Here is a 14,600-nt window from a genome sequence, read left to right as displayed (position 1 = left end):
CACACTGCTCTGCTATACTGTGAATGGACTACTGCCGAGCGCTACCCCGAGCTTCCAAGTGCAGAGTATCCCCTGCAGCTCCGTTTGGTGCCTGTGTGGCCGAGCTCAGTCTCCAGTTTGCTGTATCTCCCATGACCCTAAACTCAAATGCTAAATAACATTGTTTCTTCTTCCCATGAGGTCAACCGCATTATGTCACATGGTTACAGTAGGTAGTTATTTCAGGACTCAAACATTTGTCTTCTGAGTATCCTAAAGAAAGACATACCAAGTTTCTGCCCAGGTAGATCTAGAGAATAGGCCAAACATTCAAACTGCACATGTTGACTGACTATAAAGAGAAAACCAAATTCCACAAACTGCCTGATCTGCAACTCTGTCTATTTTCCTCATTATCAGGCCGGTCTGTCCTGGCGAGCTACCTTAATCAGGATGAGCTTTTGCCTTTGATATCTTTGACTTCTTTTCTTCGTTGCCCATTCATTATTGTTACAACTGTCTATATTTGAGCACCGCATACGGCAGCAGTGACCAATGGCTTCCAAAGCTGAGTCTTAAGCTTTAGCAGCTACGTCTGTTGTTCCTGAATTCTCCCACCATCATGTGAAGAAACATGTGCTGGCCTGCTGGAAAACAAAACAGCCATGTGGATAGAGACCCCCAACACCATGCCGTCCCAGGAGGCCAGCCCTCAGCTGAGCCAGTGCAGAGATGAGGAAGCACCCAGATATCCCAGGAAACCACAAGAGACCATCAAAATCTTTTTTTTTTTGAGTCATTTAGTTTCAAAATCATTCATTACCAAGCACTAGATATAGGGGAATTACATGACAGTAAATAGAAGGCTCAACTCAAGAACACTGCAAAGAAAAACGCCCGTGACAGAGAGGCCCACACCTTACACTGCAGGGCCCAGTGGAGACTGTATATCTGTGGTTAAGATAGGCATCATGTACAATCATGCACTGTGTACATGTGCCTTGGCTTACCAGAAGATTGCCATAAAGCCCATTGTATGGCAAATTGGAAAAGCCATAAGTCTCTGTAATTAAGCTACCCAGCATCCCAATCCCCACAGCCTAGCGACTCAGCACAGGTTCTGCCCGTTGACTCTGGAGTCCACAGCGCTGACTTGGAGCTGCTCACATTCAGCATCCTGAGAGAGGCCCTGAAGTAAGCTTGGAAAGTAACCAATCAGGGTCGCAAAAGGCAAATGGATCCTCTAAGTTATGGAATACGGAGAAAAGATCAAAGTTTCTGTCTACTGCATAACATTTTCAGCCCACAATAAAGTTGACAATTGTGGGCTGATTTCATTAGGAGTCAGGGAGCATCTGCACACCTCTGCTTTATCATGGCAACCTGGTGAGAGAGCAGGGCTTGAGGTCCTGTGTGGGGGAGGGGGGGGGTGGGGGTGGTAAAGGCACTGGTGTGATGGTTAAGCTGGTGGCCAGTGGTGTGACTGACTGGCCACTGACACACCCATCAGCTGCTTTAAAACTGTCTCTGGTAGTGACCAGAGGGAGCTTCCTAAAGCTCAGCCTTTGGAGGCTGAGAAAAGCATCCCCGTGTGGCTGCTCACACACCGACCTGCGGAACCGGACAACTGCTGGGACGGTGAACGCGTGGAGCTCTCTGGCTCTCAGGCCTTTAGACTCGGGCTGGAATCTAGACCGTGAGCCCTTTGACTCGGGGCCTTTACACCACAGCAGCTGGAGCTTCTGGGTCTGAAGCTTGCAGACAGGATGCCATGGGTTGCTCAGATTCTACTAAAATGAGTCAGATCTTTATATAAATCTTTCTTTATACAGATATGAATGTAGACTTGATGGATGTGGTAGAGAAGAAAGGGGCAGGAAGAGCTGCATGCAGACCCGTCTCCTGAGAACTTGGGCCAGCTTGTCCACAATCTTCTCTCTCAGGAAGAGAGAAAGAACTCAAGTGCACACATGTCACCTAGTCTACCCAAGAGGCAGCTCTGTCCACTCTGGCCAGCCCTACCTACCTTCAACTCCAAATAGACATCCCTGTCAGACCAAGAGGCTCATGGGAAATGTGCTCAGAGGACAGACCTAGAGAAGAAGATTGCAGGCCTAGGAAGAGGGGTAGAGGTGGCATGGCCCAAAGCTCAGGGTCCTAGTGCTAGGGTACAGCTTGGAAGGAAGGATGCAGGACATGCTGGTCTGAAGAGTCCTCGCCCTGTGAGGAGGCTCCTGGGAGCAAAGGGCGGCAGGTCTGGGCAGGGCATCCTCCTGCCATAGTCTGAGGCTGGCCCTGGAGGCTGCAGTAGGCCTGGGGAAGCTGAGCAGAAGCAGAAAGCAATGAAGAGTGGGTTTATTCCCTCTTTGCTCTTGACTATGGACGTGATATGACTGACTGCTTAAGTTCCGGCCTTGACTGTAGGGATGGACTGTAACCTAGAATGGTAAGCAAAATAAATCGTCGCTCTCCTCGGTTGTTTTTGTCAGGCTGTGTCTCATAACAACACAATTGAACTCTGAAAACCTTCTGCCAGGTGAAAGCAGCCAGCCACGCAGAGGCCCACAGGGGGACAAGAGTTAAAATCCACTAGCTGTCTGTATTTGGCAAATCTATGGTGGGGGGCGGGGGGAAAGGTTTGCAATAAGCCAAGAGTAAAGAGTACAGAATCATAAAGCTGCTGTGGGTTGATGTAGGATGCTGGCAATGGTTGCACAATACTGCAGAGACAATAAAACCCGCTGCTCTGTAAAGGAAAATATTACAGAACAGATATGATTAGCCTTCCTAGTTATGGGGAAATATCAAACAAGGGCATTCTCCAGAACAGCTGATCCAGCCTTTGTAGCTGTCATGGTCATGAGAGACAAGGAAGAACTGAGAAAGGCTCTCAGAAGGAACAAAGGAGATATACAAGGAGGACCTGGGTTGGATCCTCGAGACCCAACTCAATTTCTATAAGCCAATCCGTGGGGCAATGTCCTGTGCCTGAGTAATAAGACCATTAAAGAGCTCATTTACTGACTCTAGTACTTATTTTGATTGTATAAGAAATTATCTCCGTTGCTAAAGCATATCCTGGAACATTTAAGCCAAAGGAGGAATCATAGAGATGAACCGTGTCTCCATCACTCTCTACTGCTCTGAGAAGACAGCATGGCCGAGAGAATATTTGGGGGCTTATCATTTCAGAGGGTGAGTTCATGTCCGACATGGTGGAGAACATGGCAGCAGGTGGGCTGTTTTGGTGCTGGAACAGAAGCAGAAGTTAATCTCACATTAACCCAAAGCAATTTTGTAATTCCATACTCTTTAGTCTTGGCTTATCTCAAACCTTCGACCCCATGCAGCTACTAACTTGTTTGATATTCCTGTACCATGATATCCAAATACCATGATCTACAAACACAAAGCAGAGGGAGATGCTGGTGAATCTTTTAAAGCCTCAAAGCCCTCCCCAAGTAACATACCTCCTCCAACAAACCCCCACTCCTAACCCTTCGTAAACCAGTTGGGAAACAAGCATTCAAACAGATGAGCCAATGGGGCCATTCTCATTTAAACCATCACAGGGTGCAAGGAGGGATGTACAAACCACAGCAACATGTTAAAACCCACCAACCAACCAACCAACCAACCAACCAATCAACCAACCAACCAACCAACCAACCAACCAACCAACAAACCAATCAACCAACCAACCAACCAACCAACCAACCAACAAACCAACCAACCAACCAACCAACCAACCAACCAACCAACCAACCAACCAACCAACCAAAGAGCTGGAACACATGGGGATTAGGGCTACAATTACCGCAAAATAAAATCTAAGAATACCATACAAATCTAGCTTACGCTCTGCTATACAACTAACGTACATATCCAACTGTAGTCTTCTATCTGCTTGAGCTTGGTGCTTTCAACCAGTAGGCACTGGGTCCAAACTTTAAATGCATACATTCTATCATCTCGGCACCTTCATTTCCATATGATAAAAGCGTGAAGCGGAAGGTTTCCTTTTTCTTTTTCTCTTTCTTTCTTTCTTTCTTTCTTTCTTTCTTTCTTTCTTTCTTTCTTTCTTTCTTTTTGTTTTTTTTTTTTTGTTTTTTTTTTTTGTTTTTTGGATTTGGTTTTTTTTTTAAGACAGGGTTTCTCTGTATAGTCCTGGCTGTCCTGGAACTCACTCTGTAGACCAGGCTGGCCTCGAACTCAGAAATCTACCTGCCTCTGCCTCCCAGAGTGCTGGGATCACAGGCGTGGCCACCAGGCTGTGGAAGGTTTCTGGAAAGAAATACTTTCTCCATTTTACATTGTCACATTAATCGTTTTCATTAACAAATATATATTGTACACACTGTGCTGTTTTAAAATATGTAGACATGCGGTGGCCACACTACTGAGCTAATTGACATATTATCTCCTCATGTTACTTGCCAGTTGCTAGTGGTGAGAGAACACTTCATTTCTCCTCAGTTTTCAAAGACACCATACATTGTTGCTAGCCATGGTCACTTTGTACACAGAGACATTATTCCTTCTAACTGAAGGAATACCCTGAATATTAAATATTCGATATTCTATCACATCAATAGAAAAGTAACCAGCAAGGCCACGCCTCTTCAACCTCCCCAACAGCACCAACAACTGCCAATCAAGTGTTCAAATGCCTGAGATGCGGACCATTCTCATTCAAACCTCTGTACCTTGTGACAAGGTTTCCTCATTAAAATGGAAGTTTTGCAGCTACACTTGCCCTTCATCAAGCTCCTGGGAGCCAGGTGGCCCCGCCCCTACGGCCCCTGCTGGGGTGTCAGCGCACCCGGCTTTCACATGCAAGCTGGGGACTCAGACTCCACTCTTTATACTTGCATAGGCCACAGAGCCACACCCCTGGTTCCTCTGCTTTGCTCCTTCCAGTTCATGTGACATTGTTTGTACCTGCCTTGTTTTATTTAACTGAACATCTTCCAGGTCAATCATGCCGTCACAGATATGGTCTTTACCGTCCATCCACAGATGGATATTTGTTGATTTCATATTTCTGTATTTTTTCAACAGTCATTGCCATATTGATTTCCAATAAAGGGCTATAATTCCAATAGTTTATGAGGATTTCCCCAAATTCCTCTCTTTTGTTTTTTTAAAGATTTGCTTATTATATTTATATGAGTATACTTCAACTGTTTCCAGACATACCAGAAGAGAGGATCAGATTCTATTACAGATGGTTGTGAGCCACCATGTGGTTGCTGGGAATTGAACTCAGGACCTCTGGAAGGGCAGTCAGTGCTCTTAACCGCTGAGTCTCTCTAGCCCCGCCCCCCAAATTCCTCTCAATAAGAGTATCTTCATCTTAACTTTTATAAGTTGAATGTTTTAATTTGCATTTCCATAACTATGAATGATCTTTTATAGTTGTCCATAACTTTGCAGTTTAACTTTTAAGTTGGTTTTGTGAATACGGATTACTTATTTGTGTAATTGACTAACTTTTCTAGATGTTTTAGTTTTATTTTTCTTAAATTTTGTAAGTTTTAGAAGTACTTCGATATGCATTAAAAACATCTCCCTCCATCTGATCATTACACCTTGGCTTCTGCTATGGCTTCTCCGTGTGTCAGACAACTGGGGCCTCAGCCTAAGAAGCCAGAGGAGCTGTTTGCAGATGGAGCTTCTTCCTGTGGTCAAGACCAGGATGTGGAGGCTCCTTCTGCTTCCCCTTTCTTCCATTCCTGGCCATGAGGTGAGCAGCTGCCCCCGTCACACACTCATGGTGACATGTTGCCTCACCACGAGCCGCAAAGCCATGGACAAACAGATGACCATCCACAGGCTGGATCCTCCAAAACCATGAAGCCAAGCAAACTTTTCTGCTTTTTAAGTTGATTGTCTTCGGGTATTTTATTGCAGCAATGGAAAGTTGATAGCTTTGTTTCTAGTATAATTTGATATTCAGAGACCTATGTATAAATAAACACATCTGTCTCTCCTAACAATATCCTCCAGATTTATTGACTCCCCTGTCACAAGCATAAAACACAGTTCCTTACATTTTCTTAGTCTGATTTTTTATTTGAATATCTTTACATTTGATTTGTGTAGAATGTTTTGTACTATAGATGAACAGAACATTCAATTTTTCTTCTTCTAAAAAAAAATTACCGTTTACGAGTGTGTGTGCAAAGCAAGAACATGTACACTCCAGAAGAGGATGCCAGGTGTCCTGGAGATGGCATGGTAGTCATGAGCTGCCTGTACAGGGGCAGAGGGCCCAAGGCAAGAACAGCAAGCATCCCTGAGCATTGAGCCATCTCTCCAGCCCTCTCTTTTGTTTGCTGAGTGGTTAGTGGCACCAATACTAGGACAGGTAAATTACAGACCAATTCAAGAGAGACAGCATGAATAGTAGTTAAAAAAGCAGCCAGACTGGCTTAGGGTATCAGTTCCACCACTTCCTGTCTATGGAACCCTGAGTATGTGTGCTGGCTAATTTTTATGCCAATGTGACATGGTTAGAATTGATTTAAAAAAAAAAATACCCTAAGGCTAACCCCTGGGAAAGTCTGTAGGAACTTTCTGGATGTGGGAGGAGCCAGTGCACTGAAGGTGTCACCATGCTGAAGTCAGCTTGGCCATAAACCACAGTGGCCTCACAGAGGGGTGAGCATCTCTATGGTGGCCTGAAGACTTACTCTGGTCCTCTGTGGCTGGCTTTCCTTCAGACATCTGAGGGCAGAGTTTCCAGAGTTCTGAAGCGCTTCATCCCTGAATGATATCACTGTTCCTTCCACGCAGAAACTCAAGAGGCCAATTTATTGTGAGAAAGGAAATGGAAGGGTATCTATGGCTAGACTTTCCCGAGGGAGCCTGGCCTCTCTGTCCTGACAGGTCTGCGACCTTGTCCTTCCTCTAAGTCTCTTTCAAACCCACTTTTCATAAGCACTATGAAAGCCTAAGCCTTGCACAGAGCTTTCTCACTGTTCCTGATTCCTCCACCATCATTTCCGAGCATTGGAAGCTGTGCTACTCAGGGACCCTACGTGGAGTGGCTGGCAGAGGGCTTCCTGGAAGCAGTGAGTCTTCAAGGAGGACACGGCGCACCATAACTGTGCTGAGGCTCTGACAGGAGAGATCGTTAAGGCCTGTTTTCCTGGACCGAGACTAGGAGATATGTTTTACCCACTACCCTATTCTTTGGACTCGGAGGCCGTGTCCTGCTCACCGAGTATCTGTTTGGAGGAAGTGGTCTTTCTCCAATGCTGCTGTAGTACTGGACCTATCTGCTTGCCTTGACAGCCCCCGTGGCCTGGCCACCCAATCACAGGAGCTAGAGCAGTGGCTCACAGCCTTCCTAACACTGTAACCCTTTAATACAGTTCCTCATGCTGGGTGACACCAACCATTTCCATTGCTACTTCATAACTGTAACCTTGCTACTGTTACAAACTGTAATGTAAATATCTGATAGGTGACTCCCTCAAAGGGTCACAGGGATTAAACTAGGCAGAGAACACAAAAATTGTATGAGGTAATGTTGAAGCATGAAGGGTAGTGTTAGCTTCCTATCACTTCTGTCATAAGAGCCACAGACTCAGGGGCTGAACATCTTCTGTCTGATACCTTGCCTGCCAGGGATGTTGGCAGAATGTCATTCCATGAAGAGGTCTGCTGAGTCACGTTCTATCCTGCTCAGATTTCTACACGTCTGTTCCCCTTAGTGCTCACCTCAGCCTTTCTTCCTTTAAGGTAGAACCTTTGAGAAGGTGAATTGTTTACACTTCTTTTATACTTAACTTACTTTTAAGTTTGTAATATGTTTCTATTTGTAATTATTTTTGTTTCAACAATTCTGTCTAAATATATCAAATGTTGTCTAAAACAAAACAAATAAATGAATCAAGTTTTATTATTCCAAACTTGCAAGTGTTTAAAACGTCATTAAAAACTGCAGCTTTGCCTTTTTGTTGTTGGTGTTGTTTTAAAATAATGTTTACAATTTAAGCTTGGTTTGTAAGATTCTGCTATGCTTACATAACTTGTACAATATCCTTGGCACATAGATGTCTTTTTTTTTTTGACATCATATCTAAGTCATATCATCCTAGGAAAAGAGATTAAATAACTCAAAACATCTGCAGTAAGGGATTGTGAGTCTGCAGCCAATTCCTCACTGGAGTACCCTTCCCCCTCTGCTTCCCTGGCCCCGTCAGCCAGGGCTTCTTGTCATTGTCTCAAAGGTCAACGAAGACATTTCCAGAGAAGTTTGGTATGTATGCTACGTGTGCTGTGTGGAAACATGACCAGGGGACTGGAGGAACAAGCAGAGGAACTATTGCTAATGAACTCACATTTCAAGATAAAGTCAGTTTGTCCTGTTCTGTAGAGGAAGGTTCCTCTCCTGCAAAACGGAAGTATAAAGCTCATCATTTCCTTCCGGTGACTCTTCCCTCCCCTTCCACCCTTCCTCCCCTCCCCTCCCTTCCCCTTCCATTCCCTTTCTTCTCTCTTCTCTTGTCCTCTTCTCCCCCCCACTCCCCTTCTTGTCTTTTCCAACTTCTCCCCTTCCCTCCCTACCCTTCTCCTCTCCTCCCCTTCCTTCATTCACTCCCCCTCCTCCATTCTCCCCCTCCTCTTCTCTTTCCATCACCAGTTTTACCAGGACATAGCAAACATGATGAGTATTTTAATACCAAATGCTTTCTTCCCACTGACAACCCATGTAGAAAGATTGTGACAATTCAGGAGCTGGGAAGCAGTGTAGTAACTGTGATGGTGCCGTTGACTCTATATGGGCAGTGACACTAGATGCTGAAGGTGGCTCAGGTCTCGGAGTTACCCTTGGATGAAGGCTGCTCCTAACTCAGTTCTGAAGTGGTTTACCCAAGGAGGTAAGAAGCTACGGTTAGTGAAATCAAAGTCAGACAATGACTATGGAAAGAGGAAGGAAGTTAATCTGCCAACCACTGAGCTTGATGCCTTTGCTGGGATGATGAAGTTTGACTCATAATTTTCTTGAAAAACAAACTAAGAATGGCAGTTTAGGGCTAGCCTCAGAAAGAAGCAGGAAGTGTCCCCTGTTGTCCACCCAGCCTTCTTCATGGGTTCTGAGACACTTGTGGAGTATTTGTGTGGTAATACCAAGATGGTCTTTAGCCACCCTGCTTCCAGACAACACTGTGTAGGAGACAAGAGTCATGCATTCATCACGTGCTCCTGATAAAAACCAAAGAATAATTAAAAGAACAATAAAACCTCAGTTAAGGCCCCAAGTCAAAACCTACGTGGAAAGAAAGCAGCTTTCAACCAGGCAAGAACAGCTGGATCCTTAGAGTCCTGCAATGTCTGATGCAACATCGCACATCTCAGTAAGAGCAGGGCTTCCTCATAGCCCCTCTGTTTCATGCAGCGGTGGGGAGAACCATTGTTTTAGATGGATTTCCTCCTGCAGAATATCTTTCTCAGCTTAGATTTGGTCACAGGAAGGCCCTGGCTCTACTCTTGCATGCAGCGGAGGACTGGACAGGGGCGTCAATAAGGAAGGGAGCTGGCTACCTTGTGTGACATTCTGGAGCCTAAGCAGTTTTCTTTCCCCCAAAGAGAATGGAGTCATGAAGATGCCATTGGAAGACATCTTCAGTGGCTCCAGAGCCACCTGATCCAGAAATGATGCCACATCCTGGGGCCTTGGGGCACCATTACACCAAAATATTTATGTTTGTATCAGCAGACCTGGACTCATTTTGATTTGACTCAGGAGTTAGGGTGGGTAATCTCATGCTAATGCAGCTATTCTAGGAAATCCTTTAGACATGCCCAGAGATGGTTCTCCAAGTGAAAGACAATATCTACATCCTGTCAAGCTGGCCTCCTTCCTAGGTCCATTTATTTAGAATACTCTTTTTCCATGATTTTACCCCCAAGTTATGCTTTTCTTGGAGGCAACAAAGAACTGGATATTGTTTTGTAATCCAACTGGATAGTCTGTGCCTTTTGATTATGGGACTGAGTTCATCACTACTCAAAATTGGTTTTGAAAAATTAGTTGATTTCTGTCATTTTGTAGTTTGCAGATGTGTTTTGAATGAGAATGGCCCCCATAGGTTCACATGTCTGAATGCATGGTCTCCAGTTGGTAGAATTGTTTGGGAAGGATTAGGAGGTGTCATCTTGGAGGAGCTGTGTCTCTGGGGGTGGGGCTTTCGAGTTTCCAAAATTAGTACCACTCCCACTTAGCTCTTTCCTTCTCTGCCTCATGCTGAGGATTAAGATGTGAGTTCTCAGCTACTGCTCCCTCCCCCAGTCTGCCTGTCTGCACCCATACTTCCTGCTATGATAGTCACGGACTCTAACTCCGGAACTGTGAGCCCCAAATAAAATTTCTTTTAACGGTGTCTTGGTCATGGTACTTTGTCTCAGCAATTAAAAAGCAACTAAGACAGATATTTTCCTATTTCTTTTTTGTGTAACTACTACTTAGAGTTCCTTCTTTCCCATAGCCTTATGATATCTTTCTCTTCTTCTTCAATGTTCAAGTGCTTCAAGTGTCTTTCAGTGGTTATTGATTTCTTTGGTTTTCTCTCATCGTGAGATGATTTTATTTATCCTTCAATTATGATAGCTTTGTCAGATATAGTATACTGGGTCACCAATTATTGTTTTTCAGTTTGAACAACATTGCAAGGCTTCCTGGCTTTTAAAGTTTCTGTTGAGAAATTTCCTGTTATTCTGATGAGTTTGCCTTTATATGTGGATTGGCACTTCCCTATCTTTTGACTTTCAATATTTTTGTTTTCTGCACTGAGTTTTAGCTGAATATGACCTGGAGTTGCTCATGAAAACTGCTTTGAAGAAGAGTCAACAACAGCTATGTTGACTCTTACGTACTCGTGACGTTGGTGCCTTTCAATGTTAAATGGTTTGAAGATTAACTAGAAATGTATTAGTATGCTTATTTTTAATTTATTTTTTACTTATTTACTTTACATCCTGCTCACTGCTCCTCTTTCAGTCACCCCCTCCCACAATCTTTCCCCCATCCCCCCTCTTCTTCTCCGAGCAAATGGATACCCGGGGGAAATCCCCACACCCTGGCACTTCAGTCTCTGTGAGGCTAGGCGCTTCCTCTCCCGCTGAGGCCAGACAAGGCAGCCCAACTAGAAGAACATCTCCCACATAGAGGCAATAGCTTTTGGGCCAGCTCCTGCTCCAGTTGTTCAGGACCCACATGAAGACCAAGCTGGACCTCTACTAAGTTTATTTTTATCTAAAGAAACTTTTCTTTAGTTAATGGTGGTTTACAAGGTAATGTATACACTATACATTCAGGTCATTCAGATGAAACAGGTCAAAAAAGGTCAAAGGAATTCTTGCTATGTATGTATAGGTCACAGGGAAGTTTAGGGTGTGATTTGACTATAAATATGGCTCAAAATGTTGTGAGATTCTCAGACAATTATAGATTTATAGATAAGGGGGTAAAGTGAAACCCCCAAAAAGTAGCATAACATTTAATCTCATTATTTTTTAATAGTCTTGTTTGAAGTATTCCTCAAAAAATAGAATACTGTCTCCATGTATTAGTCTTCACAAGAAGAATTTTGTAATTGTTATTCAATACTTTCTCAGTGAGCAAGAAACTTTACCCAGACTCTGGCTATGAAGGTCCCTTCCAATACCCCCTGATTTTCTTTTCCTGGCCTGTCTCGAGCTTCTCATCCGAAACTTGTCCTTTAAGCTTAGAGGTTAGTGGTGGCCAAAGTTGCATTTATGCTGGGTAGGAATGTATCCTCTGTCTACTCAGCAACCAGAAGTCTCTACTAGCCTGATCTATGGGGAACAGGACAGTGTCTAAGCTCAGAGGTCAGAGAATTGTTTGATGGAAATCTGCAGTCATGGATTATATAACCTGAAACTGTAAGCTAAAATAAACTCTTCTTCCTCTAAGTTGCTTTCTGTCAGAGTATTTTATCACAGCATCAGAAACGGAAAGGAAAACGAGGAAAACTTTCAAGTATCAAGGAAGAGGAAGATATCAACATATGTCCTCACAGGAGTAACAATCAAATGACAGAAAATAATAGAACCTGAAGGAAATTCAGGCTTATATATATGATTATACTCCTGGTAAAACTACCAATTATGAGATATAAGATGAACACGGACATTTTGAGAAAGACTACTATGAAGGTTCTTCTCATGAACTCTGTTGAGGAAGTTGCTCAAGGATGTTCTTCAAGAAAATAAGGAAGGAAAACAAAAGGGAGAAGGAAATGAAATCCAGAAACCATCTAACCCAGGTAGGGAGAGGAACAGCAATTGTGGAAGAAGTCAAGAGTAAGATCTGGCCAATAGTCCTAGACAGCAACTCATTAAAGAGGAGCTGGCAGCTGTGGTGGTCTACAAGGGACCCTGCTAGGAAAGGTGGATTGCATTCTAGATCTTCAATCCAGAAAGCCTGGGATATCTGGTAGACCAGATCTACATAACCTTTTAGCCTTCTGTTTAACATTCTAGCGAGAAGAGCATGCAATTCAGGAAAAACACAATAAAAATATTTACCATCACTTGAACAATTAACAGGGTACTGGAAAAGGCTATTCATCCCCACACCAGAAATTCCTCCTTTTTGTGGTCCAGAGTGCAGACTATGCAGAGAATAATGTACCATCAGTTTTCATAGTCTACCTAGGGAAGGTCTTTCTGGGGCGATGAAAGTTCTAAAGGAGGTTGTGATGAGCGTTGAATGATTTCAATTGATCCATGTAGATCTCTCAGATAAGGAATTTTTTCAAGTCTACTTAAAATTTAACTCATTGTAACTGTTTTTTAAACAAAAAATGCAAAACACCTTCATTTGGGCTATAGGATATTCCTTACTGCTGAACATGAAGTCAGCAAGGAGAGGCGATAACAACATAAACACATTTGCTTATGTTTTTTGATGGAGATAAAAAGGAATCCAGTTTATGTGCATGTTGGCTTGTTGAGACAGGTTCTTACTACATTTCCAAGGAAAGTCTTTAACTCATGGTAGCCCAGGATAGCCTGGAACTTGAACCCCCTGCCTCAACCTCCTTAGTGTTGGGATTATATATATATATACATGGGGTTAGGGTTAGGGTTATATATATGTGCCACCACCCATGGCCCTCAAATTAATTTTTTAAAGATATCTAGAAAGACAAAAAGGCTAACAGTGGAGGAGGGAAAGAAGCTCACTGACTCAAGAACAGATACTATTTTATGTGTGTATAAAAGTTAAATATAAGAACAAAAAACTGAACTCTGAAATAAACAAAATGATGTACCAAACTGGTGGCATGACCAATCTAATGGCGAAAGTAACAATGACTACAAAGTAAGGTCTAGTAATAAGGCCCAGAACTTCTTCCCAGCGCTCTTATGTCATTCAAGGTGGCTTCAGTAGAATTCTGAGCCCTGCTGTATGTGTTGTGACCAGGGAATGACACTGGTGTTCAGAACAAGAGAAAGTAGATTTAGAATTTATAGGACCAACCAAAGAAAGTAAAAAAATAAAATCCAGTTACCCTTAAAATCAAATGTAAGCCCACAATGCATTTGCCATTAAAAGAGGACCAGAAAAGGGATGTGTGGATGGCTATGTTCAAAATATACCAAATAAATGCATAAAAGTTTCAAAGAATAAATAAAAATATTTAAAAAGCTCATGCAGGCTGGATAGCACACACATGCAGTTACACTCAGAGGAGGCTCAGGCAGGGGATGGAGAATTTGAGAGCACCCTGGCCTATACACTGAGACCTTGTCCTTAAAAAAAAAAATTCACAAATTTGCATGTTATTATGCAGGGACCATGACAGTCTTCTCTGTATCATCCCAATATTAGTATATATGTGCTGTTGAAGTGCATATAAAGCCATCCAAACAAACATGCAAAAAACTCTTTACATTGAAAGGAATTAGAAAAACTACTAACTGTAGCTACTAGCTGGTCACAAAAAAATCACAAAATGGTATTTCTTATGAAGACAGTGCAATCTTAGCTAAATGGATTAATTTAGTAAGTGCAGGAAATGTATTAGAGACTAACAGTCTCATATACCAACAGCTACCAAAACCAAGTTTCTATTGACCAAATCTTTAAATATTTTTGCAACAAATAACATTGTTTATCTTTAACAATGGGATTTATCAGCCACATATAAGATGCTATACTCACCTAGATCATGATTCACACACAGTGAAAAACAAAAACAAAAATACCCCTAAGAACACATCACAATTAAGTACTTGATGAAATATTTACTTTTGTTAGGTTTTGGTGCAGTTATTTGATGTATTTGAATGCTACTATTGAATATTTATGAATAAGATTGTCTAGGAATTGCTTTGAAACGACCCCACGGGTAAAATGAGGTTAGAATAGATAGATAACACTTGAGTAATACTTAGTAATAATACTAAGTTGATAGATAATACTTGAAGCAGGGGGGCAGAGGGTAAAATGGTTCATCGGTTAGAAGTACAGTTAGTTGCTCATCCAGAGGACCAGGACACAATTCCCAGAATTCACATGCAGTTTACAACCATCTGTAAGCTTGTTCCAGGGGATCTGATGAGAGGACTCCAGTTCAATT

The 14,600-nt window shown here is 42.8% G+C and overlaps 1 non-coding gene across 1 annotated transcript; it reads right to left on the bottom strand.

Annotated features, from left to right (window-relative positions):
• Nucleotides 1–13,773: 13,773 nt before the first annotated feature.
• LOC127693109 (U6 spliceosomal RNA) lies at nucleotides 13,774–13,875 on the bottom strand. Its single transcript, XR_007979587.1, has one exon. It is a non-coding gene; the product is annotated as a U6 spliceosomal RNA (small nuclear RNA).
• Nucleotides 13,876–14,600: the final 725 nt, after the last annotated feature.

The sequence above is a fragment of the Apodemus sylvaticus genome, chromosome 9 (genome assembly GCF_947179515.1).
Source record: "Apodemus sylvaticus chromosome 9, mApoSyl1.1, whole genome shotgun sequence".
Lineage (NCBI taxonomy): Eukaryota > Metazoa > Chordata > Mammalia > Rodentia > Muridae > Apodemus > Apodemus sylvaticus.
The sequence above is the reverse complement of the archived record's forward strand: the minus strand, read 5'-3'. Positions and strand labels throughout refer to the sequence as shown.